Source organism: Schistocerca gregaria, chromosome 6 (genome assembly GCF_023897955.1).
Source record: "Schistocerca gregaria isolate iqSchGreg1 chromosome 6, iqSchGreg1.2, whole genome shotgun sequence".
NCBI classification, from domain to species: Eukaryota; Metazoa; Arthropoda; class Insecta; order Orthoptera; family Acrididae; genus Schistocerca; species Schistocerca gregaria.
Window position 1 is genome coordinate 374,393,821 of NC_064925.1, and position 27,344 is coordinate 374,421,164.

A 27,344-nucleotide genomic window follows, 5' to 3' on the forward strand; every position below is an offset into this window, starting at 1 on the left:
TGTGTGTGATTTTTAGAATATGTCAGGAACGCTTTAACCTATTTCAAACAAATATGGTACATATATAATGCCGCGCGGGATTAGCCGAGCGGTCCAGGGCGCTGCAGTCATGGACAGTGCGGCTGGTCCCGGCATCAGACAGTAGTGAGGACAAGACACTCTTAGGATGTAACGTTTCGAAATATAATGTATAGAAATATTCTAAATAACTGATATTAGCGTGGAAGGCACCATAACCGAACATTGTTAAGTAGTCAGTTATAATAGTGTGCACTTAAGGTGGGGGGTGACCGGTCAGTGCACAGTAGAAAAGGACAGCCAATACTGTCATTCTACTGTGCCTGCCTGCAGCGTGAGTGTGGAACATTTTGTTTCCAGATTCTCACGCGGATTCTGTTCTCTGGTGCTGTTTCAGTTTCAACACTTGTATGTGTTTTTATTGACTTCCGCCTTTTGCCAAGGTTTCGAATTTCTGGTTTGAGCTTACTGGTATCTACAACCAATAATTAGGAAGATGATGAGATCCGCTAGTCGCTATTACATCACATCGGCCCGTGCAGGCAACACGGCGCAGAGTGTCTCGTCTGGAGCCAGCTCAACGCAGTCACACTAGGGCTGCGTCTGCACGACTTCCGTGAAGACGCTATAGTGAAGGAAGAGAAGTCCATTCGCGTTTTCCCCACTTTCATTTTTAATAATTTAATTTATGTGTTTCACATATTAGTACGCATGTTTTCTTCAATCTAATACCTGTTTCAAAGAGACTTTCTCCCGTAGCTATTCATGTTTCGTATGGATATTTAGTCAATTCATTGGAGTTCATCCATGTTTTGATGATTTTTTTTCTGTTACCTCCTTTATTTAATGATCTGTTGACTTTTGTGTTCGGATTCATACTCGTTTCTCAGTAATTATAAAGTTTTACAATCACGGATGAAAACGTATTTAATTTCTTTTCTTTGTCGGGGCACCATCTCAGTCATAATTCTTCAGCGTTATGCTGGTGGCTACCGTAATAACCATTCACTTTTCCCTTTTTTTTGTATTTATGTAAAATTCAGTGTGAACTTGTTTGAAATCCTGGCGTTAATATGCTCTGAGTAAGTTGCATATTGTTTCAGTAAAACTAAGGTTTACCACATCAAACTCTATCATTAAGTATTAATTAAAGTAAACTATTCAAATAAAACGCTCAGGTCCTCCAGTCGCCGGGCGGTGTGGCCGAGCGGTTCTAGGCGCTTCAGTCTGGAACCGTGCGACTGCTACGGTCGCAGGTTCGAATCCCGCCTCGGGCATGGATGTGTGTGATGTCCTTAGGTTAGTTAGGTTTAAGTAGTTATAAGTCTATGGGACTGATGACCTCAGATGTTAAGTGCCATAGTGCTTAGAGCCATTTGAACCATTTTGATCCTCCAGTCATAAGCAATAGGCGAACTCCTTGACGAGTTCAATATCTTATCAAACAATGTTTCCAATGTGCACAGGAGGTGATTTTTCAAGTAGCGTATTATCTGCATGGCGGTAATCTATGAATTACTTGATCTATGGTGATGGAATTAGGATCAGTCTTGTCCGCATACATACAGAGTACGTGATGAGCAAGTGGTCGTATTCACAGCACATCCTGCTTCTAGCAAAGGGTCTGGATTTGGTGACTGTGTGAAGAACCTCACCTGGCATGTTACGTAGTGAAGTACAGAGTAGATGGTGTTACGGTATGGTGGTGTTTCTCTTGATTAGGCCATGGCTCCTTACTGTTCTTAACAAAATGGTATTAACACCTTTTACAGTACTGTATAATGGCTTCAGAAGAGGAACAGTTCGGTTGCAATGACTGTATCAGCATGAGTATGAACACTGTCATAAAGCACCACATCTGAGGCAATGGTTTGTCGTCAATAACACTCCTGAAATGCGCTGGCTTACCCAGGCCCTGACCTGAACCCAATGGAATTTCTTTGGTACGAGTTTGTAACGGTGCATGTAATTTCGCTCGTCCTACAGAAGGCGTCCGCTCATCTCGTGGTGAATTTCTTCTTCTGCAATCCGGTTCACACGTCTTCCCTATTAAAAACGAATGATTTTCCTCTATTAGAAAACCTGTAGTGGAAGCAGTACGAATCCAACAGATGCAAAAAAATGTTTTTCGGTGTCAGGTTAACTGAGCGATTAATTGAAAGGTAGTTTGTGAGTGAAAACATCGATGCATCAGCACTTGTTTGATTCAAAAAACACTGCCAAGCTCGTGTTAATGTCAAGTTCTAGTTTCAACACTCACACGCAAGCACAGTCACTTGTAATAGCCAGCTTATGGTTTTGAACCAAATCTAATATCAGAAAGGATTACAAAACAGATTATCTGTAACATAGTGCTCGGTCAGATATACACAATTTGACCACTATGAATGTTCAGTTTGCGGTCGCGCCTTGTATTAGACGCAATGTGGATTTTGGTTATTCAAAAGTCACAGTTTACATATTAAAATCGGTGTTTCATGTGTTCGTCGCTTTCACACATTCGCCTCTACTTTGCGGCACTTCACGGTCAAATTTTAACCGTTATTGTACAAAGTCATAACAACTCTTCAGGGGTCCTTATATTCACGTCAGAACATGATCACGACTGGGATCCGAAACACAACTTAGTCATCTCAAAGCAGTTCTCTTAGTCCACAAAATACGCGCGAACGTACTGTCCTCTGCCTAGCTGATACACTTCGTAACCAATCCCATATTAGTACTAAACCGTGCAAACTCGTGTCTTTCACTTTTGGCCAGTCATAAATTAATAGCTCCTATGAACAATTTATTGAAAGTAAAAATTTAGAAAATCCATAAATTTCAAAATAACTCCCTCCTTAAGTAACAAAATTATAGTAAGATGTATCTTGTTTTCTCATTCACATAAACCGGCTTTTTGCACATTACAATTTGCTCTGGGTACGATTCACTCTTTCTGTACACATTTCTCACGCTAACGTATACTCCGTTAATAGACGTAACAATATTCAGTTATTTATTGCTTCTCATTAACATCATAATTCATACTAACAATTAATCCAATTAGCAATAATTAATGAAATTTGCAATAATCGCAATGAATAGAGCTTTGTTTCCCAAATATACAGTTTTAACTACTTGATTATTTCATAGTCCGTACGATGTTCACATCTTTCGGCTACAGTCGTAGCTACTGGATCCGAGCCCATCTGTCATGATAGACATGACATCCTTCAACGTTTTCTTAACGTTGTTCAAGCCGCTATAACGGCGAACGCTAGACAAGCCCCACATTAGCGTTCACTATTATTTGTCCGGACACCTTTGATCGCCAAGTGTATGGTGAAGGTACTTAGCCATTCCAGCATCCGTTGCAGGTGGCATAAACCGTACATGACAACTACTTCCTTTGTGAGAAAAGTTCCAGGACAGGTTTTATTTTTAAATAGAAAATTGCACTCACCATGTAATAAAATTGTACTTGCCAAGTAAAGATCCCAGCTCCTACCAAAGTAGTCCCCTTCGCTACCTACACACGGTTGCCTAGGCTTCACGCGGTCTTGGAAACAACAGGGAAATTTTCAGCAGTGGTGCTTGTAAGTTCAGTTGTGACAGCTAGTTGGATGTCTGCGATATCTTGATGAATCTTTCCTATCAGTCGCCTTTTCACTCGCGGAAACAAATACAAAACAAATCCCAAGGCCAGAGGTCGGCGAACTCCATGTCGCAAACATTTCAAGACTTTGAAGTAAACTTTTGTTCACTCTTTGACCTGGAAAAGCACACTCATTGTGAATTAATTCTTTACTGTCAAAGAATGCGATCAACATTGTCTTTGATCTCGAAGGTTGTCGTTCGACTATTTTCGAGGATGGAGATCCAGGACTCTGCCATTCAGCACTTTGATCCTTCGTGTAAGAGTCATTCTGGTAGCACCAACTTTCATCCGCAGTAATAATCTTTGACAGAAATGTGGGATCAGGTCTGGCTCTCTCCAGTGGTGCACCAAAAAATTCTTCTCCTGTCTTTCTGTTGATCCGTTAGTGTGTCAGGGAAGAGTTTTGCATTAAGTTTCCCTTCCCCTAAACCTTCGCATAAAACCTTATGACGCACATCACTATTCAAATTAAGTTCTTCTGTCATCGTCTTCACAGTTACATGACGATCTTCTTACAATAACTGCCTTAACTCTCCACATTTGCATCGGTATGTGCTGCAGACGGGCAACCAGCTCTGAGATCATCTTGCACTGTATCTCTGCCTTCACGAAACCTTTTGTGCCACTCGAAAACGCAATTCTTGAAAGTGCCTCACAATCGGCATCCATTTTGTCACCGTGAGTAAAGCGCCAGGCAGTGTCTTGCTAAACACAGCACTGCCATCCACTGAGTTTGAGAGGAGCCATGGCCAAGTTCATTCCTAGGAACCGCAGATATCCAGTAACATAAAGACAGTATTTGTTCTTTTTTTAATATTGAAAAGTCAGAAATAAGAAAAAACTGCACTGGAACTTATTTGACAAAGTGAATATTACGTTAAGAACCTGAAGTTTTGCTTTTTTCTACAGAAATGCGGAAGGAACAAGGGCTCAATTAGTCCCTTACCACAGCGTCGATAGCTACAAGAGAAGACAACGGCTTGAGCTTGAAAGACGTGAACTTCATTCACCATTCAGTGCTCGCATTTCATACTTCAAATTTCAGCATTCTGGTATTCCTTAAAATAAAAATTCAGGTAGTATCAATAATTTCTATGTGTTGCCTGATTTCTTTGACGATTTTTACAGCTTGTCTCACGCTGATCTGTCAGAGGAGCTTCGCGCCAGGAATTTTCTTTATTTATGGACGAGGGCAGCAGTCATCCTAGCAGCCATGATGGCTCCCCGTTTCCTGTCCTTTTTCCGATCGCCAGGGTAGCACGTGGTGTCGTTTGAAAGTTCAGTAGTGGCCAAAGTTTCTCCTATATCTATTCCCCAACCTGCCTTACCAACCTTGTAACTGCTATTTAAGCTCGATTTCAACGTCGCGAGGTTGCGTCCCTGTGAAATTCCGGCCCTATGACTGGCCAGTTCGGGTGCGCGCCCGTTTTTAGAGGGCGGACGTCAACCGGCCCTCCGGAGGTGGATGCTGGACAAAAGGGCAGTAGGGCAGTTCTTGAGTGGCCGTGCCAGAGACCTGAGGTGCCGCTTCCAGGAGATGAAGTTCGGTAAGCATGAGCGTCGACAGGCACTGTATATTCGCCTCCTGCGGCCCAGAGGGAACCTGATAGGTCATTGTGAATAGTTTCGCGTCTTGCGGGTTTTATTGCTTTAGTACGGGAGGCTACCGAGCGATTCACACACAGTAGCATCTTTTTAGTCTTTGGCTAATTCCTGGTGGTGGTCGTTGCACGCCCGCAACCTGTTCCTTTACTAAATGGGATTCTATTTGTTGTGACATAGTTCCGCGTAGTCAGCGCGTACACAACTTTCCCACTAGAGCGCGCCCCGCTAAGCACAACAGCGCAGGCGCAGCGCTCGTCCGTCTCCGCACTACGAGTTGGCGCTGTCTTAGAGACGGACCAAATTCTGCTTCCGCTGATCCGCGTATTAATATGTAACGCAGCCAATAAGATTGCTGCTAACGTAGAACCTTTTCTCCTCGCGGATCATACTCGCACAGTGATACCTGAATGCTCGAGGCATTATAACGAGTGTAGAGACCTCTGATTAGTCAGTCTGCATTAGTCTGCATCAGTCTGCATTAATCTGCATTAGTCTATAGTCAAGTTTCAGTCTTCGCCTAATACGATTATCATATTCCTGTACATAAGCATGAAGAGAAATGTATAGACACTTTGTCAAGTATCAGAGATATGTGAGAATAAGATTGACATACCAAGACCAAAGGAACTTCAGATTGTCAATTGTAAACGGCATCCAGAATCAAGTTACGTAATATCTATGATTTTTATTATTTTAATAAATGTGTATGAAAATTAATCAAGTTATGTTTAAAGTTGGTCACCGTCAATCTGCTACTCTAAGCATGCAAGTGGCATTTCTGTCGTCTGACCTAACGGCAGAAGATAAACATGCCACGATAAGACTACGAGACATATTGCTGACACTCGCGTAGTTCACTAGAACGACAAGTCAAATAATCTAATGGTGTGTGTACCGAAGGTCTTACAATACGCACACCACAGTAATCATGTTCAACTATTCCCCATTGATAAACTGCCAAGTGTCACGGCTCAGTGTGAGCACTAAATCCACTTGATGTGGTGGAAGTAGTGGCCTCTGCTTTGCCTTGCTGGTTTAGACAAACAATATCAAAAATCGCAGCCCCTACAGCAAGGAATAGTAACCTGTAAAATAAAAAACGAGCCACCGCTTTTTAAGCTTTTGTCGCCGAACAGAGCCCACAGTATTCTCCGCCCCCCTGTCTTCGCACAGCCGCCTCCTTTACCGCGAGCGCAGCGCGCCTACCTGGGAGAGCCGGGAGTCGCTTCAGCGACGGCCGCCGCTCAGCTCTGAGTGCGCGCTGTGGCGACTGCGGAACCGCGACGCCATCGAGGCACGACGACGCCGCTCCAGCTCCAGGGCCGCCGTCTGGAACCTCGGCCCCCAGGGGGACGGCAAGCGGGGCCACAGCTGCGCAGGCGGCCGGTGGCTGGAAGTAACGTAGGCCGCGGTCCCCTCGGAAGCCTGGCACGCAGCGGGCACAGTAGTTTGTCAGTGGAGGGGCCCAGTCGCTGCTCGTCGGAGAGGCAACAATGGTGGCCACCTGCTGCTCTGAGCACGCCGCTCCTGCTTATACGCGCACACAGGCCAGAGAGACCTTTGTCAGGATACTTGTGTTGCACCTGCTTTCACTAAACGCCGCTTCACCATGGTAACACGCACAAAAATTTTCCACAGACGTATACAGTCTCTTCTTGCTGAAAAGTAATGCGTGGTTAGCAGTCAAGCAAGAAAATTTTCTCTAGCTATGTACATCGGCAGAACGCGTATAGAGAGGAATACGAATACCTACGACTCGCAAGTTACGGCGTTACTAAAACCGCAAACCCGCAGTGACCGACCTTTACAATGTCCTTATTTCTGTGCATGAGACAAGAGCAGTCTCTAGGAAGAAACAGTCACAGTCTCTGTACTGGTAACGTCAACGCCACTATTCTTTTCTGCGACGAAAATCGCTGCGAGATCCGTTCCAGAAGGCGGAACGGAAGCAGTAGAGAAGGCCCTGTGAAAGTGGACACAGGCAGAGGTCAGTACCGCATAGTGCAGCTAACGTATCACCGTGTCGTCATTCGCTCATGCTGTGCAGTTGGCGGCGGCTTCCCCGCGGCTGCAGGAGGTGTCTGCGGCTCCAGCCACTGGTGAGAGGTCGCTCGGACGCCGGCCGAGTACCGCCGCCACACACCGAGGGGCGCTTCTTCGAGCACCGACGGCGGCAGCAGCGCGGGCCGAGGGCCCCATCGCCGATCACGACCACGGCACCTGCAACACAACAAAGTGGCGGCTGTAGTTGCAACACGGTCTACGGCCAACGAACGTTGTCCGGGCCGCAACATTACTCCACTACGCCAGCACCAGGAAACACAACAAATAACAATATCTGCTTTTGTACAGGAAGTCGCAGATAAAGGTAGCCAATCTAAGTACAAAGGCAATGCACTAAAATTACAGAAACGAAGAGCTGAAATATTCTAACCATTCAGTTACAGTGAAAAATAGAGACACATTTATAGATGATGCTGAAAGTGACCCACTGCAACATTAATACACACATGTGCACCTTTAAGCACATTCAGATACACCCAGCATAAAGTTCCGATATCGCGGGTGCCAACTTAACGGCTTTCAGTTCCTGTACTGTGTGGGGATTTGTTTCATAGAACTTGCTCTTCAAGTGGCCCCACAGGAAAAAAATCACATATTGTTACACAACTGGCCATTAAAATTGCTGTACCATGCAAATGACGTGCTACAGACGCGAAATTTAACCGACAGGAACGCGATGCTGTGATATGCAAATGTTTAGCTTTTCAGATCATTCACACAAGGTTGGCGCTGGTGGTGACACCTACAATGTGCTGACATGAGGAAAGTTTCCAACCGATTTCTCATACACAAACAGCAGTTGACTGGCGTTCCCTGTTGAAACGTTGTTGTGGTGCCTCGTGTACGGAGGAGAAATGCATACTATCACGTTTCCGACTTTGATAAAGGTCGGATTGTAGCCTATCGAGATTGCGGTTTATCGTATCGCGACATTGCTACTCGCCTTGGTCGAGATCTAATGACTGTTAGCAGAATATGGAATCGGTGGGTTCACGAGGGTAATACGGAAGCCGTGCTGGATCCCAATGGCCTCGTATCACTAGCAGTCGAGATGACAGGTATCTTATCCGCATGGCTGTAACGGATCGTGCAGCCGCGTCTTGATCCCTGAGTTAGCAGATGGGGACGCTTGCAAGTCAACAACCGTCTGCACGAACAGTTCGACGACGTTTGCAGCAGCATGGACTATCAGCTCGGAGACCGTGGCTGCGGTTACCCTTGACGCTACATCACAGACTGGAGCGCCTGCTATGGTGTACTCGACGACGAACCTGGGTGGACGAATGGCAAAAACGTCATTTTTTCGGATGAATCCAGGTTTTGTCTACCGCATAATGATCGTCGCATCCGTGTTTGGCGACATCGCGGTGAACGCACATTGGAACCGTGTATTCGTCATCGCCATACCGGCGTATCGCCCGGCCTGATGGTATGGGGTTCCATTGGTTGCACGTCTCGGTCACCTGTTGTTCGCATTGAAGGCACTTTGAACAGTGGACGTTACACTTCAGATGTGTTACGACCCGTGGCTCTACCCTTCAATCGATCCCTGTGAAACCCTACATTTCAACAGGATATTGCACGAACGCATGTTGAAGATCCTCTACCGGACTTTCTGGATACAGAAGATGTTGGACTGCTGCCCTGGCCAGCAGATTTTCCAGATCTCTCACCAATTGAAAACGTCTGGTCAATGGTGGCCGAGCAACTGGCTCGTCACAATACTCCAGTGGCTACTCTTGATGAACTGTGGTATCGTGTTGAAGCTGCATGGATAGCTGTACATGTACACGCCGTCCAAGCTCTGTTTCACTCAATGCTCAGGCTTATCAAGTCCGTTATTAAAGCCATAGGTGATTGTTCTGGGTACTGATTTCTCAGGATCTATGCACCCAAATTGCGTGAAAACGTAATCACATGTCAGTTCTAGTATAATATATTTGTCCAATGAATACCCGTTTATCATCTGCATTTCTTCTTGCTGTAGCAGTTTTAGTGGTCGGTAGTGTAGATCCGTGGAAAGTGGTGATCATAAATTTTTGCTGACAATTCGTCTCTCAGTGGAGACATCATTTACACGCCCCAGGAATACCTTATACGTGTGGCATGTTGCTCTATCTTGCTGCAAGAAGCAGTATGGTCTTTCATATTAATTGAGTTGAGCACAAAATGCATCAAAAATTGCCATGTATGCAACCGCGTTGAGGATCGTGTCAAAAAATATCGGCCCAATGTTTCGCGTTACTGTTACACAGCACCTAACGTTGGTTTTTTCGTCACGGCGTTGTTGCTGACACACAATTTACTATTCTCCGTTGCCCAGTACCTCGTCGTCTGTGAATTCAAATAATGGAAAAGATGAAAGCAGGCCTCATCACTCATGGTGTAATGGAAAGCTTCTATCAAACCATCTTTGATATTATTCAAAAGCCACGTGCAGTAATCTACACGTTTCTCTCATCCTCCCGTAATTGCTGAACAACAGTCACACGATATGGCTTCAAATTAAGACTTTTTAATAACCGCTGGCAGCTCCTCTTACTTTTATGGGACTATTGGGCCATTTTAAATGTAGATGTCTTTCGGCTGTGAATAATTCTACGGCGAATGTTTGCAATAACTTCTGGTGTGCGAACTGAAGGCATTCTTTGTCGTTTCATATTTTCACACATCTGTAGGTGCGCCAATTGTTATACAAACTCTGTATCGCTCTTTTCGCTGGTAGTCCTCTATCTGGACACTTGAACATGAAAATTTCGCCAGTTTCCGTAATCGAATCTCGTTTCGCATATGCTTCTAGAATTTCAAATCTTTCTTCCATCGAGAAAGTCGTTTTCCAGACCTCAAAGACAAACGACTAACTTCACTAATTAACCTGAAATGCTCACAGGAGAATTCTAACAATCTACTATTGCATAAAACTGTTCAGTGTTGTAGCTGATTAGTTCAGAAGTCGAAATATTTCATTCACCAACCACGTATCATCGCGAAATGGACAAACGGTGTCACGGATTTAATACGAGAGCTGGGATTGCAATCATTAAAACAAAGGCGTTTTTCGTTGCAGCGACGTATGTTCACGAAATTTCAAATCTCCAACGTTCTCCTCAGTATGCCACAATATTCTGTATTGACCCATCTAGATAGGGAGAAACGATCATTATAATACAGTATGAGAAATCAGAGCTCGCACAGAAAGATTTGCATGTTCGTTTCTTCCGGGCACGGTTCAACAGAGTAACGGTTGACAAATGGTGTGAAAATGATTCGGTGAATCCTCTACCGGGCACTTATATTTATATTATTATTATTATTATTATTATTATTATTATTATTATTATTCTCCATTATTCCCTTTTAAGAGGGCGATTGAACTTGAGTAGTCATGATTTCTTCTTGTTTCTTCGTTCTTTGCGTTTCTTTATGATGTTTATAAACTGTTTTCTATTGTTTATGTTGTCTTGTGTGACTCGCAGTTCTTTAATGTCTTCTTCTGTTTCAGTGATCCACTTTGTCTTGTTTTTGCTTTTGTTTATTATCTCAAAGATTTGCCTTTTGAACCTGGTTTTATTCAACCTGCCGATACGTCCATAAAATTTCATTGTTCTCTTTCTAATGGTGTTTGTTATTGTATCTAAGTCTTTGTAGATCTTTCTAGTTGGCTTCTTCATCCAAATTCCTTCCCGAAACACTGGTCCATATATTTCCCTCTGAATTTTTCTTTCCTCCTTTTAAATCTCTCTGGTCTTCGTATGACCATGAATCACTGTAGTTTCTGCAGCATAAAGTGCTTCTGGTAATACTTCTGTGTTGTAACACCTTAGTTTCACATTGACAGAAATAGATGTCTCATTATAGTCATTCCAAGTGAGCTTATATGCTTTTTGTCATCTGGAGATTCTATCTTTATTGGCTGTTAAGTTCAGTCCAGACGGTTGGATTATCTCTCCCAGATAACTGAAGTGGGATACTTGTGCCACTTTCCCGTATTGAGTACTAATTGGGAGATTATCTACAGGTTTGTTTTCCATGAACTGTGTTTTCTCGTAGGAGATTTGTAGCCACTTTTCTGTGAGACTTCGTGTAGTTTTTCCAAGCCAAGTTTGGCTTCCTCTTTATTGTTCGTCAGAGTGGCAGGATCTTCCGAGAGAGCTAGACACTTCTCCTTGATTCTCTGCTCCATTTTAATCCCAAGATGAATTCCTTCTACTTCCGTTTCCCATGTCCTCAATTTTTTCCAGAACCATGTTAAATACAAGGGGGACATCCCATCTGCTTGGCGAACATCAGAATGGATATGAAACGCTTGTGATGTTTCTCGCATGAATTTAACTTTGGAGCTTGTATCTCTTAATGCCTGTTGAATAATTGACCTTGTTTCCCTGTCAATGCTGAACTGCTCTACAGTATGGAATAATGTTTCTCTATCTATTGAATCGTAAGCCTTTTTAAAATCGACAAAAGTTACCACAGTATTTCTACTTCTTCTCATTTGCGAATTTTTTTTTGAATTCCATATCTGTTCGATGCAAGATCGACCTTTGTGAAACTCTGCCTGATACTCCCCTATTAACTGGTCCGCTTGTTGTTCTAGTCTGTTTAACAAGGCCTTTGAAAGAATTTTGTATGTTACAGGGAGGAGCGAAATTCCGTCCGCCCCGATAGCTGCGTCGGCAGCGCGGCGGTCTGTTACGCCAAGGGGCCCGGATTCGATTCCTTGCTGGGTCGGAGATTTTCTCCGCTCAGAAACTGGGTGTTGTGTTTTCCTCATTATCATTTCATCATCACCATTAGAAGGCAACGGGAAACCACCACTGGTATCACTTCCCTAGACGCTCATGCGGTGGACCTCTCTGACGAGGTTTCCCCGATGACAACATCTGCCGTACGGCAGAACACAAAGTTAAAGTGAAATTCCCCTCTCATTAACTGGATCGAATTTTGCAGGTTTTTTGTGCAGAGGGTGAATTAATGCACTTTTCCACTCTGCCGGAATTTGTGCAGTTTCCCAAACGTTTGATATAATTCTGCAGGATGCTAGTGGGAGATTATTGTCACTTAATTTCCATACTTCTGCTATGATTTCGTCTTCCCCTGGAGACTTGTTGTTCTTGGGAGAATTGATTATTTCCTTTACCTCTCTAAGTGATGGTGGATTTGAGTTGAGATATGAGTTTTTCGAAATCTAGTTGTTGAGAAGTGAGTGAAAATATTTAGCTAAAATTTGACAGTTCTTTTTAGGGTTGGTTACCGGTGTTCCATCGGGCCGACGAAAGTATAGATTGACACCCTGTTGGGTTTTCTCTGAAAGTTTTGCAAAAATTTCCTATTTTTGTTGTTGTTCAATTTCCTTAAGCCGGCTTATATCATATCCACGTTTTTCTTTTCGTATTGCCTTGGATAAACTCTTCCATATTCTAAAAAATTCCTGACTTTATCTATAATTTTTTTGCAACAGGAAGTTTTCCATGCTTGTATTCTTTCTTCTGTTGCTTGTTCTCATGCGCTGTTCCACCATCTGTGTTTTCTATTTCTTGAGGGTTTGCACAATTTTATTGTCTTTTTCAGTACTTTTGCAAGTTCCTTTGAGTTCGTTGCGTTTGATTGCCCAATTTCATAGAGAATTTCGCTCTTGTGACGTTTAACGTATTCTGGATCTATTCTGTTTTGTAAATTGGTGGTTTCATTCTGCTAGGTTGAAATTTAATCTTTATTAGCAGCAGATGGTGGTCTGACTAAAAAAACCGCTTTCTTGTTCGTTCGTTGAGTATTTCTTTTGTATTCTTATTAGATATGGCAGTATGGTCTGTCTACAATTCACCAGAAGTTAAATTTTGTGATTTCCATGTTGTAAGTTCGTTTTCATGTTTAAGGAATTGTGTGGACATGATTTTAAGATCAGAATTTTCGAAGTATATCAATCTCTCGTCGTTTTTATTTTTTCTCTTCTAAGCTGTATGAATTCCAGTTGTTTTCCTGAATTTTTCTCTTTGCCGAGTTTTCCATTGAAATTTCCTAATATAATTTTCACGTGATGAATAGGGATTTTATTTGAGGTTTCCTCCAGTAATTCCTAGAAGTCATCTATTACCTATGGATCTTTTCTATGCTAATCATTTGTGAGGGCATGAGCATGTATCAGTGTGTATGCCTTGTTTCCAGATTTTACTGAAATTGTGGAGATTCTTTCTGATGTTGAATGGAAGTTTATTATTGAGTATGTACGAGGGTTGTAACTTAAATAGTGGTAACTATTTATTCACAACCGATTACAAGGAGTTACATGTTTGCACCTGTTACTGTCCTTCAAAGTAGTCACCAGCGTTGTGTAGAACCAGTTGCCAGCGATATGGAAGGTGTAGTATACTGTTAGCAGAGCGTGTTCTGTTGATGGTGCGAATGGAGCGGTTTAGTGCCTGAGTAATCTGTGGAACACTTCTTAAGCTAATGCCAAGAAGTGGTTCCTTAGTCTTCTCAATGAAATAAAAGTCGCCAGTACTTAAGTCTGGGGAGTATGGTGGATGGTACAATACTTCCAGTCCCATCGACCGAACAGAGTTGCCACAGCTTGCGCTGTATGCGCCCGCATATTTTCGTGCAAAATTATGGGCGAGTAGGCACGAAGTGTCGCTGCTTCTTTCGCAAAGACCGTCAATGCACAGTATTACTGTTCGTTTTTGGAGTGTCACCTGCGACCAGCTTTTCGAAAGACGCGGCGACGCTTTCTGCGCAACCCACCCATCAATTTTCCCCGACAATGCGAGGGCGTATACAGGGCAAGCTGTCGGTCCTCTGTTCGATCCAAGGGGCCTGGGAAGTACTGTACCATCCACCATACTCCCCGGACTTAAGTCCTTGTGACTTTCATTTGATTCCCAAGATCAATGGACCACTTCGTGGTATTGACGATCTGTAGACCACTTTTGCAGGGTTTAACTGTCAGTGCAATTGGCGGCCAATACAAAATAGTTTTTTGTCACTCGAAGTCTTGTCTACAGAAAAGAGTGGCGGACAGTGCTCCCACACCAGCAACATCAATAATTTGGCGGGTAAATTCAGTAAGAGACGGTCTGTCGCGTTAGGATCATCAGGAAGAAATTATTCGGTGTTATTTCGGGCTATTTTTGTGAAAAGATCCTTTTAGGACCAGAATTTCCCTGTAAACAAGCCGAGAAATCACGAAAGCGATCGTTAACTATTTCTGTGGCACTGTACTTTTTCCGAGAAGTATACTTGGCTCTTATTTACGTAGACATGTGAGATCAGTATAACACTGAGAACCTTTCAGCTGCATCTGCGAGGGCGAACCGCTATGCAAACATCTCTCTTGGCACTGGTCCCACAACTATGCATCATAACGCCAGCAATGGTGCCTAGGTAAACAAGTGTTTCAACAGGTATTGCTCAGGTGTCAAGTATGAAAGGGATGCCGTCTCCTGATGTTCACAGGACCCGAACTGATACTGCCGCGTGGTTCGGCAGCTGACAGCCATGTCATCACTCTGCAGGAACTGCGGTTCGCATTCTGAAGTCTGGCAGCGTGTGCGGTGGCGTTCTGTGCTATCCAGTGGCCAGGGAATGGCAGGCAGTGCGTGTTTTGCGATCGAAAGATTTTTAACAGTGTAACTACAAGTGATGTGTGTTTTGTGATGGTATTCTTTGCATGACTTGAATGAAAAGAAAGGCGATCGATTTAATTACTTCTTGCAAGACCTGCAACTTTCCAAACAGTAGAGAATGATGAAGAAAAGAAATCCAAGCCCCGCAAACTGATTTTTTTATAAATAATCAATATACCCTTGATTTTCCTTTCGTGAGATCCTTCCACTTCACTGCAAAGCCGCCAATTCCCAGGTAGAGGAGGGAAGGGGCAGAAGGGAGCGGAGCAGGGGTGTGGATGGAGTGACGGGGGTGGTGACAGATTTCCTGAAAATTCTTTTAAATAAATGGATAAACTGTATTCCATACACTACCTTGATTCCCCTAAATTGTTTAAATATACAGTATTCTACACATTGCCTAAATTGTTTAAACAATTTTCCACACACTCTGATCGATTTCTGGGCAATTTTTTTAACCAAATGAAAAAACTTTTTCCATACACTGCCATAAATAATTAAACAATATTGTATACATTGCCTAAATTTTTTAACGATACTTGATATACTGCAATCGAATTCCCTCCAAATGAATGAGTCTTTTTTCCGCCATTTTCCAGGAAGGGAGGGTTGGAGGGAGGGAGGGGTTTCTCAGAGGGGGAGAGGGTAGTTAATTACTTGATCAATTTAATTAAGTAGTCAATCAAATTGATAATAATTGGAGGTGCTATTTCAATAACTCAGACCTGAAAGTGTACCTGTAGCAGCAAGGGGGAAGGGGTGGGTTGGAAGTTTCTTGACACTTGGGCGGAAGGGAGAGTGGGCAGGAGGACAATAGGTTAAGGACCTGTTAATGAAAAGAAAGGATCTTTTTAGCAGAACAATAGGTTAGAGACCTAGCAAACAAAGGAGAATAATAGGTTAATGAAGTGTCAATCAAAGGAGAACAATAGGTTTGCCCCTGAGTGCATACCTGCCCCTGATGTAGGCAACCTGCACCAACAATATGCACAAAAAACGGCCTTGTCCCCCTACTCTCCACATCTTACCAACACATTGTCAGATCCCTGATACATGACTTATGTCATTCTGAAGATAGGCAAACAAGCTGTTAAGCAGGTGGTCATAATGTTTTGGTTCATCACTATATTCTGTTTCCTGTTACTATTGTCACTTATTTTGTTACACATATAACTAAACTCAGTTACTACTTGTAGCGCAACATTCATCTTTACTCCAGAATCGCCCGTTTTAATTCGATTATAGTCCATTACGTTTATAAGTGTTTGTCTAATAACCTGTATTGAAGACACAATTCATTCTGTTCTACCGATCTTAGAAGACCTTTTTCGACAGTGAAAGCCTGCAGGAGTAAAATTTTATGTTTTTATTTTTTCCTCCTGACATTTAATTCATTTTCCGATTTCTCTTTGCGTTTCCCTCAGTCATTCCTCAAAGCACTCACTGAAGAACACCTGGGTCAGGCTACAAGGCAGGTTCGTTCCCTTCTCCAGTACCGTCTTTGTATCACGTCCTCCGACTCTTTCAGCTGGTGTCCGATTTCTGTAAAATCCGTAGAAAATCAATCGCTCCCTGATATACACGGTGTTGCGAAAAGATTCCTGCGATTTCTCGGCGCTCTGTCTTCAACATGAGTAAAGATAGAAACTTGCGATGAATTTTAACGTACGCTCTAAACTAAAAGTTAACATCCTTGCCAATTGTCGGTTCAAGTGGTGCAGCTATGACAATCTCTCTATCCTCCGTTAACCAGTGTGTGGCGAGTCTAGATCACGGTCACCCAGCATCAAGACGCGTTTACCATTCTCCGTTATAACAGATCTTATTTCGTCTAAATTATGGCATTGCACCTATAAAGCGTAAGGGGCCTATTAATTTCGTATTGCCCCATTGACCATCAAGTTCGCCTGATCTAAGCTACATCTTCTCTCCAAGACACCTAAGATGTATATTCCAGTGTGCTTTTAGTACCAACACCTGATTGCCCCTTCGATGTTCCATTCGCAAATGGCGCGTGGCAGGAATGATTGCCGGTACTCCTTCGTATTAGCATTAATTTCTCGATTTTTCTCTTACTGGGCGACGTGGTGCAGTGGTTAGCACGCTGGACTCGCATTCGTCAGAGTAACGGTTCATATCCGCGTGCAGCCATCGAGATTTTGATTTTCTGTGATTTCCCTAAATAGCCCCAGGCAAATACCGGGATGGTTCCTTTCAAATGGCACGGCCCATTTCCTTCCCAGTGCTTGGAACAGTCCGTGCTTGTGCTGCGGCTCTGATGACCTCGACGTTGGCTAGACGTTAAATCCTAATCTTACTTATTTTCTTTTTTCGAATAATGTGTCGTTCCACCCTTCCCGGAACGTACTCCTTTGGAATTTCAAAAGTAAATCTCTCCGTTATGAGCAACGCCTTTCTTGTAGCGTTTGCCACTCGAATTTGTTGACCATCTCCTTAGTTAGCTTCGACTGAAAGATCCCGTAACAAAACGTGAAACGTCCCCTTGGAATAATTGTAAATTACTGTGCTCAAACTGTCACATATTATTTTTAGCGCAACGCAATGTGAGTTTCAAAAATCCCTGCGAAAGAATGGGCCTGACTAACATTAACCTATACGTTTCACAAATCATTTACCTGGCAAAAATCTTAGTTACTCAAACTACTGCAACACAGAGAGCGCCACTACTGCCAGCTAAATAAAAGATTCAAACTACAGAAGGCACTAACTACTGATAGGCATAGTAAGCGAATGAAAGATTTTAATAGAGAACAAACAATGTATTTACCTTAATATCATCAAAAGTCATAATATACTGTATATAGCATTTCATGAAATCCAGTCTTACAAATTTCAAAACTCCACCATCTCTCTCCCCACATGCACCACTGCTGGAGGCTCACCTCCAACTGCGCAACGCTACGCGCTGTTCACATCCAGCTGCCGCTGCTCAACACTGCAATGGCAGACAACAATGCAAACCAGACACAGACTGCACACAGCACAGCCAGTGATTTTCCTACAGAGCGCTACGTGGCGTTACCAATAAAAAAAACCTAAACAGCCTACTTGCAAACGCGCCGCTCTTCGATGAATCCTGTCTAACACTTCCATTTATTCAACTTGGTGAGGGTCCCAAACTGATGTGCAACACTCAATAATTTGTCTAACAAGTGTTTCGTAAGCTAATTTTGTGGATGAACTACATTTCCTTAACATTCCTCCTAGCAATCTTACTCTCGCATCTGATTTTCCTGCTATTTGTTTTATATGTTCATTCCACTGAATGTCGCTCAGTAATTTACGGCAATTACTGATTGTAGCAGTTTGTCACTAACAGTACAACTGCACAGTGGTGGGATTCTTCTGTTACGTACGTGTAATAGGGATGAATGAAGTGAAAGATTTGGAGACACGGGTAACCAGTAAGGGGCGAGCGCACCATGTGCTCTGCTGGAACTGGCGGATGCAACGGGACAAAGCGAGCTTTTGTCTGTCTGCCTTGGTTTGGCAGTCGGCGCCTTTCAATGTACAGCGTTGAGTTGAGTAACGTCGTAAGTGGAAGTCAAGTTACTTTCTGTGACCAGTCACCAGTCATCTGACCGGTTCGATACTGCCCCTCACAAATTCCGCTCTTGCGCCAACCTCTTTATTTCAGAGTAGTACTTTCAAACTACCTCCTCAATTATTTGCTGGAGCCGGCCGCGGTGGCCGTGCGGTTCTGGCGCTGCAATCCGGAACCGCGGGACTGCTACGGTCGCAGGTTCGAATCCTGCCTCGGGCATGGGTGTGTGTGATGTCCTTTGGTTAGTTAGGTTTAAGTAGTTCTAAGTTCTAGGGTACTTATGACCTAAGTTGTTGAGTCCCATAGTGCTCAGAGCCATTTGAACCAAATTATTTGCTGTATATATTCCAGTTCAGTCATCCTCTACAGATTTTACCCTCTACAGTTCCTCTAGTAATACGGGAGCTATTCTGTGATGTCTTTACACATCTCGTACCATCCTGTCCCTCCTTCTTCCCAGTATTTTCCATATATTTTTTTCCTAGCCGATTATGTGGAGAACCTCCTCACTGCGTACGTTATCAGTCCACCTAATTTTCAACATTCTGCTCTAGCGCCACATCTCAAATGCTTCTGCTCTCTCCTGTTCTGGTTTTTCCCTAGACCATGTCTCACTACCATAAAATGTTGTGCTATAATATCGGTACTTAAGAGAAATTCCGTATCTTTAACGTGCACTTGTCTATCGTTAAGCGATACGCTCTTTATTTGATTTGATGGTTAGTTTTCGAAGAACGGTAAATAATCAGGCTTTTATTAGTCCATTCTAATACTAGGGTCGTTGAACTCCTCACATTCTAGTTTAGTAAGCTCTTTCATCGCTTTCTAATGCATATTGAATTCTTACTGCTTAAATCTTTTCCTTCTGGCGATCTATTGTAACAAATGTTCCATGCACAGATGATTATGTGCCTCACTGTTGGGATGATAACACCTTAAATGGAATTATATTAACTTAAGTCCAAGGCTCCGTCGTTAATTTTTGATCCCTTGTCAGCATTTAACGATTCTAATATACTTACGATACAATATGAAGTTTGAAATCTGCATCAAGGTATCACAGGTACTGTTACAGCTTTTGTGCCTTCAGCAGGGATATTAATCTTCCTGAGCCGCTAATACAACCTGTAAACGCGTTTTCATTAAACACTGCAGTAGAGAGTATGACTCACTTGTTCTTTCTGTGTTTTTCACTCCAGAATGTAAGTTGCCTCTGGAGATTTAGAGAATGCTGACGTTTCATTACTTTATATACAACGTGATTTCTTTGTGTGTTTAAGTTTCAGATTTCTGTATAGAAAAAGTAGCATTATACAAATCCAACAGGTGCAACAATGTTTCTCAACATTGGGTTGGCTGAGCGGTTAATTAAAAGGTACTTTGCAACTAAAAATCTCAATATGTTCTGACTTTTTTTATGCAAACTACCACCAATTCTGTGATAATCTGCAGTTATAGCTTCATCATTCACGTTCAGTCATACTCGTAACAGCCAGCTTATCGTAATCAATCAAACCCGGCACCAAAAGGAATAACAAACTCATTGTTAGTGACAGAAAGCTCTCCCAAATATTACACAATCTGGTCACTACGAATTTTGAGTTTGAGTTCGCACCTTGTTTAAAAAGCAACGCGGATATTGTCAAAAGTAGCACTTCACATATTGATATCGTAATTTCACGTATTCGTCTTTTCCGCACGTTCGTGTCCACTTTAAGGCAGCGCACAGGCAAGCTTTAACCTTTGTTTCGTAAAATTTTCACGTCTGCTCAGATCTAATACACACTTCCGAACGTGATGACGGCTGAGATCCGAACTGACCTGAAGCTTCTTCACAAAGTACTTCTTCACAAAGCAATTATCGTGGCCCACAAAATACGTGAGAACGTACCGCACTCTGACTGGCTGACACATCGTAGCCAATCCGATATTAGTATTAATCCAAGCAATCCCGCGTCTTTTACTTTTGACCAGCCACAACTTAATAGCCATTATGAACAATTTACTAAATGAACAAATTTAGAAAATCCACAAAAAAACAAAACAACCCCCCATTTAAATAACACAATTATTGTAAAATGTATCTTGTTTCTCCATGCCCAGAAACTGGCTAGTTGCACTTTACAGTATCATCTGTGTATGATTGACTCTCTCTGTATGCAGCTCTCACGCTAACTTATACTCAGTTAATAGACAAAACAATAATCATTTACGTAATACTTCGCATTCACATTCACGCTAGTAATTAATCAAATTATCATTAATTAATGAAAGTCGCAATAATTTCAATAAATACCGTTTTGTTTCCCAAATATACAGTTTTAACTATCTGATAATTTCATAGTCCGTAAGATGTTGACACCTTTCGGCCATAGCCGAAACCACTTGCACCTAGCTACTGGATCAGAGAGTATCTGTCTTGCGTTAACCATAACTCATTGTCTCTATCTGCTCGCTTCTTTCTCTTAATTACATAGGCGCGATGCAAGGCGCTACGCCTCACTCTGTATTTTAAATAAAAGCATTTCTGTGGCACATTGGGAAGGTAGCTAAAAATCTGGAAGCCGAAGTAAGAGACACATCTTGGGATTAGGCGACAAGAACGGAAGAAGTGGTCGCAGTTCCAGAGCTCCAAACCCTTCCTCCCACTGGAATCTGGCGGCCTGTTACCGGCCGCTTGTTCTCCAGCATGCCGAATGACGTCACGTTGTTCCCCCTCCTCCCCCTCCCCTCTAGCACCAACCCTTTTCTCTTTTCTGCTGACACACCGAAGGCCAATTCTGATGAAATGCCTTGCCTCACCTTCGTACCGAACCAACTCGCCCCCCCCCCCCCCCTCAAAAAAAAAAAAACATTTAATCAGTCGAGAACATTTCACAAAATAAGCGGGGAGTAATACAACCAATAAATAGGCCGACACAATGGACTCATTTTTTCCCTTTCTTATTATTTCACTTTCCGCGACTGGGCGAACAGGCAGCGAAGAAATCCGCCCTCCAGCGTCAATGTTACGAAAGTTGTATAATATATAGTATAGTTGTTTAACAACTACGTGTACACACATCACATCTGGACGACTTTTCATTAGAGACAGGCGCCTTACATGGCACTTAAAAAACTCACAGAGATTACGATGTCGATGCAACTATGATATAATTACCATTCGCACTGGGAATAGATAGATGTACACAACAAAGAGAACATGGAGAAATATGGGAGCCATACTCGTACAATATTGAACTGAAGAGTTCGGGGCCATGAAGAATCACGTAGAACGAGGGAGTAACGACAGAATACGCCAAGATACTGCTGGAATCGACCATTTAAGCCTCTATTTGATACTATAGGTTCTGTGTAGAGATGGATTTCGTGGTTGAGGAATAAGACTTAGTTTAAGTTTCGGCAGATGTGGATGGACAGCAGATAGGAAGGTAGGATGGTCGTTTCCTACGTTTTACAGTGTCCCATGCAACCCCATAGGTTCTGATAAGGTCCTCAACTCTTAGAGGATTCGCCTTTAGTTAGTTTATATCTTACTCGTAAGCATCTCGCCTGAGGCATGATGTCTTGGACAATAGTACGTCTTGGGACATGCGAAATACCATCTTGCCCTATTACAAGAACGAAATATCCCAACAGCCTCTTCGCCTTTTTGGACACAACTTCTTCTCTACCGCCATCAAAAAATCCAACATGGTAATTGATTTCGCTGACTGTCATTAATCTGACAATCAGCATGGACCATGTAGGAAATCTTTCAGAAACGTTTGTTATGTACACTGATGGGCCAGAAACTGAAGACCTCTGGCTAAATAGCCTGTTGGTACAACTCTGGAAGGCAGTACATAAGCGATTCTGACATTGATTCGACAAGTTCCTGGGAATTTTTCGGAGGTATGCTCCAGTTGTTTGCGCACACGACACACGAACAACTAGATGACGCTCCGATGGTTTGTGACGACAAGAAATGCGTCAGATAGCGTCTCACGTGTCTTCCACAGGTCTGATATCCGGCTAATTTGATGTCACATACAAATGCATCCGTGATGACTGGGTGTTGTGTGATGTCCTTAGGTGGCCACGCGGTTTAGGCGCTGCAGTCCGGAACCGCGCGACTGCTACGGTCGCAGGTTCGAATCCTGCCTCGGGTATGGATGTGTGTGATGTCCTCAGGTTAGTTAGGTTTAAGTAGTTCTAAGTTCTAGGGGACTGATGACTTCAGATATTAAGTCCCATAGTGCTCAGAGCCATTTGAACCATTTTTGAACTGATGACCATAGCTGTTAAGTCCCATAGTGCTCAGAGTCATTTGAACCATTTTTGAACAAATGCATTAACGTCAGTTCTCTGTCCTACTCCACAGACCTTTATAGCACGATTCTGGCATTGTGACGCAGATAGCCATCGTGCTGGCAGGTGCTTTCACGGTCTATAAGACATCAGTTATGAAGAGGCGCAGTTGGTCCGTAATAATGTTCACGTATTCAACAGTAGAGCTGCTACCATAGATTACTTCCGCAGGTCACATGGAGGACTAGGTGAACATAGTCCACAACACAACACTGTCCATACCGATCTCCGTACTTGGCGCGGAACATCTCTGAGGGAGACCTTTGTCTGAATCACAGTGTTCCCCCACACAACCATCGACCTGGTGCAAATAAAACGAGATTCATCCGACCAGGTGACACGTTTCCATTGGTCGTCGGTACAATACCAGTACAATATCTAGTGTCCACTGCAATAATAACTGACGATATAGTTGCGTCAACAGTCGAATACGTGGCGGTCGCCTGCTGCGAAACCCCAAGTTCAACAGTGTACGTTGGCCGGTGTGCTCCAAAACATTTGTGCCTGCATCAGCGTTGTACTGTGTCGACAGATCTGCCACAGACCGCCGTCCCCGTTGCTTTACAAAACGGAGTCTCCAAGATCCATGTTCGGTGATGGGGCGTCAACTTGCAACAACTAGTCACTTACTCGCGGCCTTACCGTCCATCAACCACTTTCCATAGATACACACGACAGTAGGTGCGAAAAACTGAACAGCTTCGCTGTTCCAAGACACTCGCTTCCAGAAGCCGCGCAATAAAAATCTGCCCTTTGTCACAGTCGCTTGTGCCATTGGATTCTCCAACTTGTGGGTCCTATTGTCGCTAAAATGAATCACTATTCATTTCTGTTCCGTTTATAAACATACGTTACTGCGTCATGTGCCCACGATGCCAAAAGGTGGCATTCAGTCTCGTGGTATGCAGTGGTTCTAATGCTTGTCTCATCAGTGTGTTTGTGGCTAAGGTGCAATACGAGCTACGCTATGTGATCAAAAGTATCCGGACACCTGGCTGAAAATGACTTACAAGTTCGTGGCGCTCTCCAGCGGTAACGATGGAATTCAGTTTGGGGGTTGGTCCACCCTTAGCGTTGATGACAGCTTCCACTCTCGCAAGCATACGCTCAATCAGGTGCTGGAGGGTTTCTTGGGGAATGGCAGCCCATTCTTCACCGAGTGCTGCACTGAGGAGAGGCATCGATGTCGGTCGGTGAGGTCTAGCACGACGTCGGCGTTCGAAAAACATCCCAAAGATGTTATATAGGACTCAGGTCAGGACTGTGTTCATGCCAGTCCATTACAGGGATGTTGTCGTCGTCTAACCACTCCGCCACACGCTGTGCATTATGAACAGGTGCTCGATCGTGTCGAAAGATGCAATCGCCATCCCCAAATTGCTCTTCAACAATGGGAAGCATGAGGGTGCTTAAAATATCAGTGTAGGCCTGTGCTGTCATAGTGCAACGCAAAACAACAAGGGGTGCCGGCCCCCTCCATGAAAAACCCGACCACACCATAACACCACCGCCTCCCAATTTTCCTGTTGACACTACACACGCTGGGAGATGACGTTCACTGGGCATTCGCCATACCCACACCCTGCCATCGGGTCGCCACATTGTGTACCTTGTTTCGCCACTCCACACAATCTTTTTTCCACTGTTCATTCGTCCAATGTTACGCTCCTTACACCAAATGAGGCGTCGTTTGGTATTTAAAAGCGTGATGTGTGGCTTACGAGCAGCCGCTCGACCACGTAATCCAAGTTTTCTCACCTCCCGCCTAACTGTCATAGTACTTGCAGTGGATCCTGCCGCACTTTAGAATTCCTGTGTGATGGTCTGGATAGCTGTCTGCCTATTACACATTACGAGCCCCTTCAATAGTTGGGGGCCGGCCGCGGTGGTCTCGCGGTTCTAGGCGCGCAGTCCGGAACCATGCGACTGCTACGATCGCAGGTTCGAATCCTGCCTCGGGCATGGATGTGTGTGATGTCCTTAGGTTAGTTAGGTTTAAGTAGTTCTAAGTTATAGGGGACTGATGACCACAGCAGTTGAGTCCCATAGTGCTCAGAGCCAGTTTTGAACAGTTGGGGGTCTCTGTAAGTCAACAGACAAGGTCGGCCTGAACGCTTTTGTGCTGTACGTGTTTCTTCGCGTGTCCAAATCACTATCGCATCGGAAACTGTGGACCTAGGGATGTTTAGGAGTGTGGAAATCTCGCGTACAGACGTATGACACAAGTGAAACTCAATCACCTGACCACGTTTGAAGACCGTGAGTTCCGGGGGTTGACTCATTCTGCTCTCTCATGATGTCTAACGACTACTGGGGTCGGTACCTGGCAGTACCTGGCAGCACAATGCACCTAATATGAAAAAGTGTATTTTTGGAGGTATCCGGCGGATACTTTTGATCGCGTAGTGTATGTTCACTGTTTGGTGAATCACGTGGAAAGTATGATCGGATGACAGTGTAACTTCATAGACTTTCACACCACTGGCAGTTATGTAAATTTTTGTGTACGCTGTGGTGACAAAAATCATGTGATACCTCTTAAAACCATGTCAGACCTTCTTTTGCACACCGTAGAGTAGCAACTCGTTGTAATATGCAGCCAACAAGTAGTTGGAAGTATCCCGGAAAAATACTGAACCATGCTGCCTGTATAGCCGTCCATAATTGTGAAAGTGTTGCCGGTACATCATTTTGTGCATGAACTGTCCCCTAAATGTTCGACATGTTATATGTGAGGCGATCTGTGTGGTCAAATCATTCGCTCGAATTGTCCAGAATGTTCTTCAAGACTATCGCGAACAATTGGGGCCGCAGTGACGATGTCGATTATCATCATTTGTTTGAAGCATTTTATTTGTTTCTCCACAGATGGTGATGTAATCGGAAGAACAGAACTGGATACACAATCCTAATTTAGGAGAAGCTACTCAATAGTTCTTGAATATCCAATAGCGCGCAGGACCACACGTCCACTCTGCGAAGGTAGCACTGGCCAGTATTTCGTAATTTCTAATTGCAAACCCCACTGGCAACGTTGTATTCCTCCGACATTTCGAACTGGACGCGCCACCGCGGCCGTGCAGCTAATTCGACTGATCGCAATAGGCAGTACACTGCGATCGGAGATCACGTGTAGTGCAGACGTAGAACAGATAGTGGCTCTAAACGTTACAATACTTGCGCATTGTTTATTGCCTTCACACCTACCTATCATTTGGAGATCAAACGTGCAATTGGACACGGAAGGTTGCAACTACAAAAGAAAAACCTGAAGCGATGTTGATTTACAGAGAATATAGAAAAAATGTTGAGAGGCTGCTGTTGCCTTGAATGCTGAGAGTTTTCCAGACAATCCTCGCTCTCGTTCGTTCTTTTTCAAGGTCTTTATGTCTGATGGCAGCATACAGACCGCCAAAAGGAAACGAGACAAACTCGTTACAGAACAAGCTAATGCAATAGCTGTACTAACAGCAGTGCACCACAACCCACGCATAAACGCCTGGCAACGCCATAAATATCATCCGTACGACGTGTCACTGCATCAAGAACTTCATGGAGTCGAATTCCATAAACGGGTAGTGTTTTGTGAATTGGCACGTCAACAAATGCAAACAATGCCCACGTCCTTTGACGAGGTACTATTTTCCGATGATTCCAGATTCACAAAGCATGATAGCGTTAACCGGCATAACATGCATTACCGATGTTTAGACAATCCTCATTTGTTGACTATCAGCGTCCTTGATGGTTAACGTATGGTGGGACATCATGAGCAACAAACCCATTGGTCTGCGTTTTATCGACGTCACGTTGAATGGACAGAAATATTGAATGTTTTTGGAACATGAATTTCCGGTACTACTGCAGGATGTGTTGCCCCGGACGTTCGACAACGTATGTGGTTTCAGCATGACGGTTGCCCAGAGCGTTACGCAACTGAATCACGGTATGTATTAATGTTTACAATGGACGGTGGATCGACAGGGGTGGCTCTATAAACTGGCCCGCTAGGACGCCGCTTTCTGTCGGGATATTTAAAAGACATGGTGTACCAGCAAAAGCCAACAGACCGTGAAGACTTGGTCGACCCCATCAGAAACGCCGGTGCTTGACATTCCCGCTGATATGCTTCTGCCCTGTGTACGGTCATTTGAAAATCGAATCACTAAGCTTACTGAATTTAGCGGAACTACGTTTGAACACTTACTCTACTCGGAAAAGTAGAGTACGGTTCGCCTCGAGCCATGGTGAGAGTAGCGCGTCGACTATTCCAGTATTCGATATGACGGAGGAATACAATGCGGCAAATGAGGTTTCCAATTAGAAGCTATGAGTACTGGCCTGTCCTACCTTCATAGCATGGACGTGCGGCCCCACGTGTCATTGGATATTCAACGGCCAATGAGCAGTGTGTCGTAAATTACGATTGTGTACCCATTTCCATTCCTCCAATTACATCGCCATTTGTGGCGAAACGAATAAA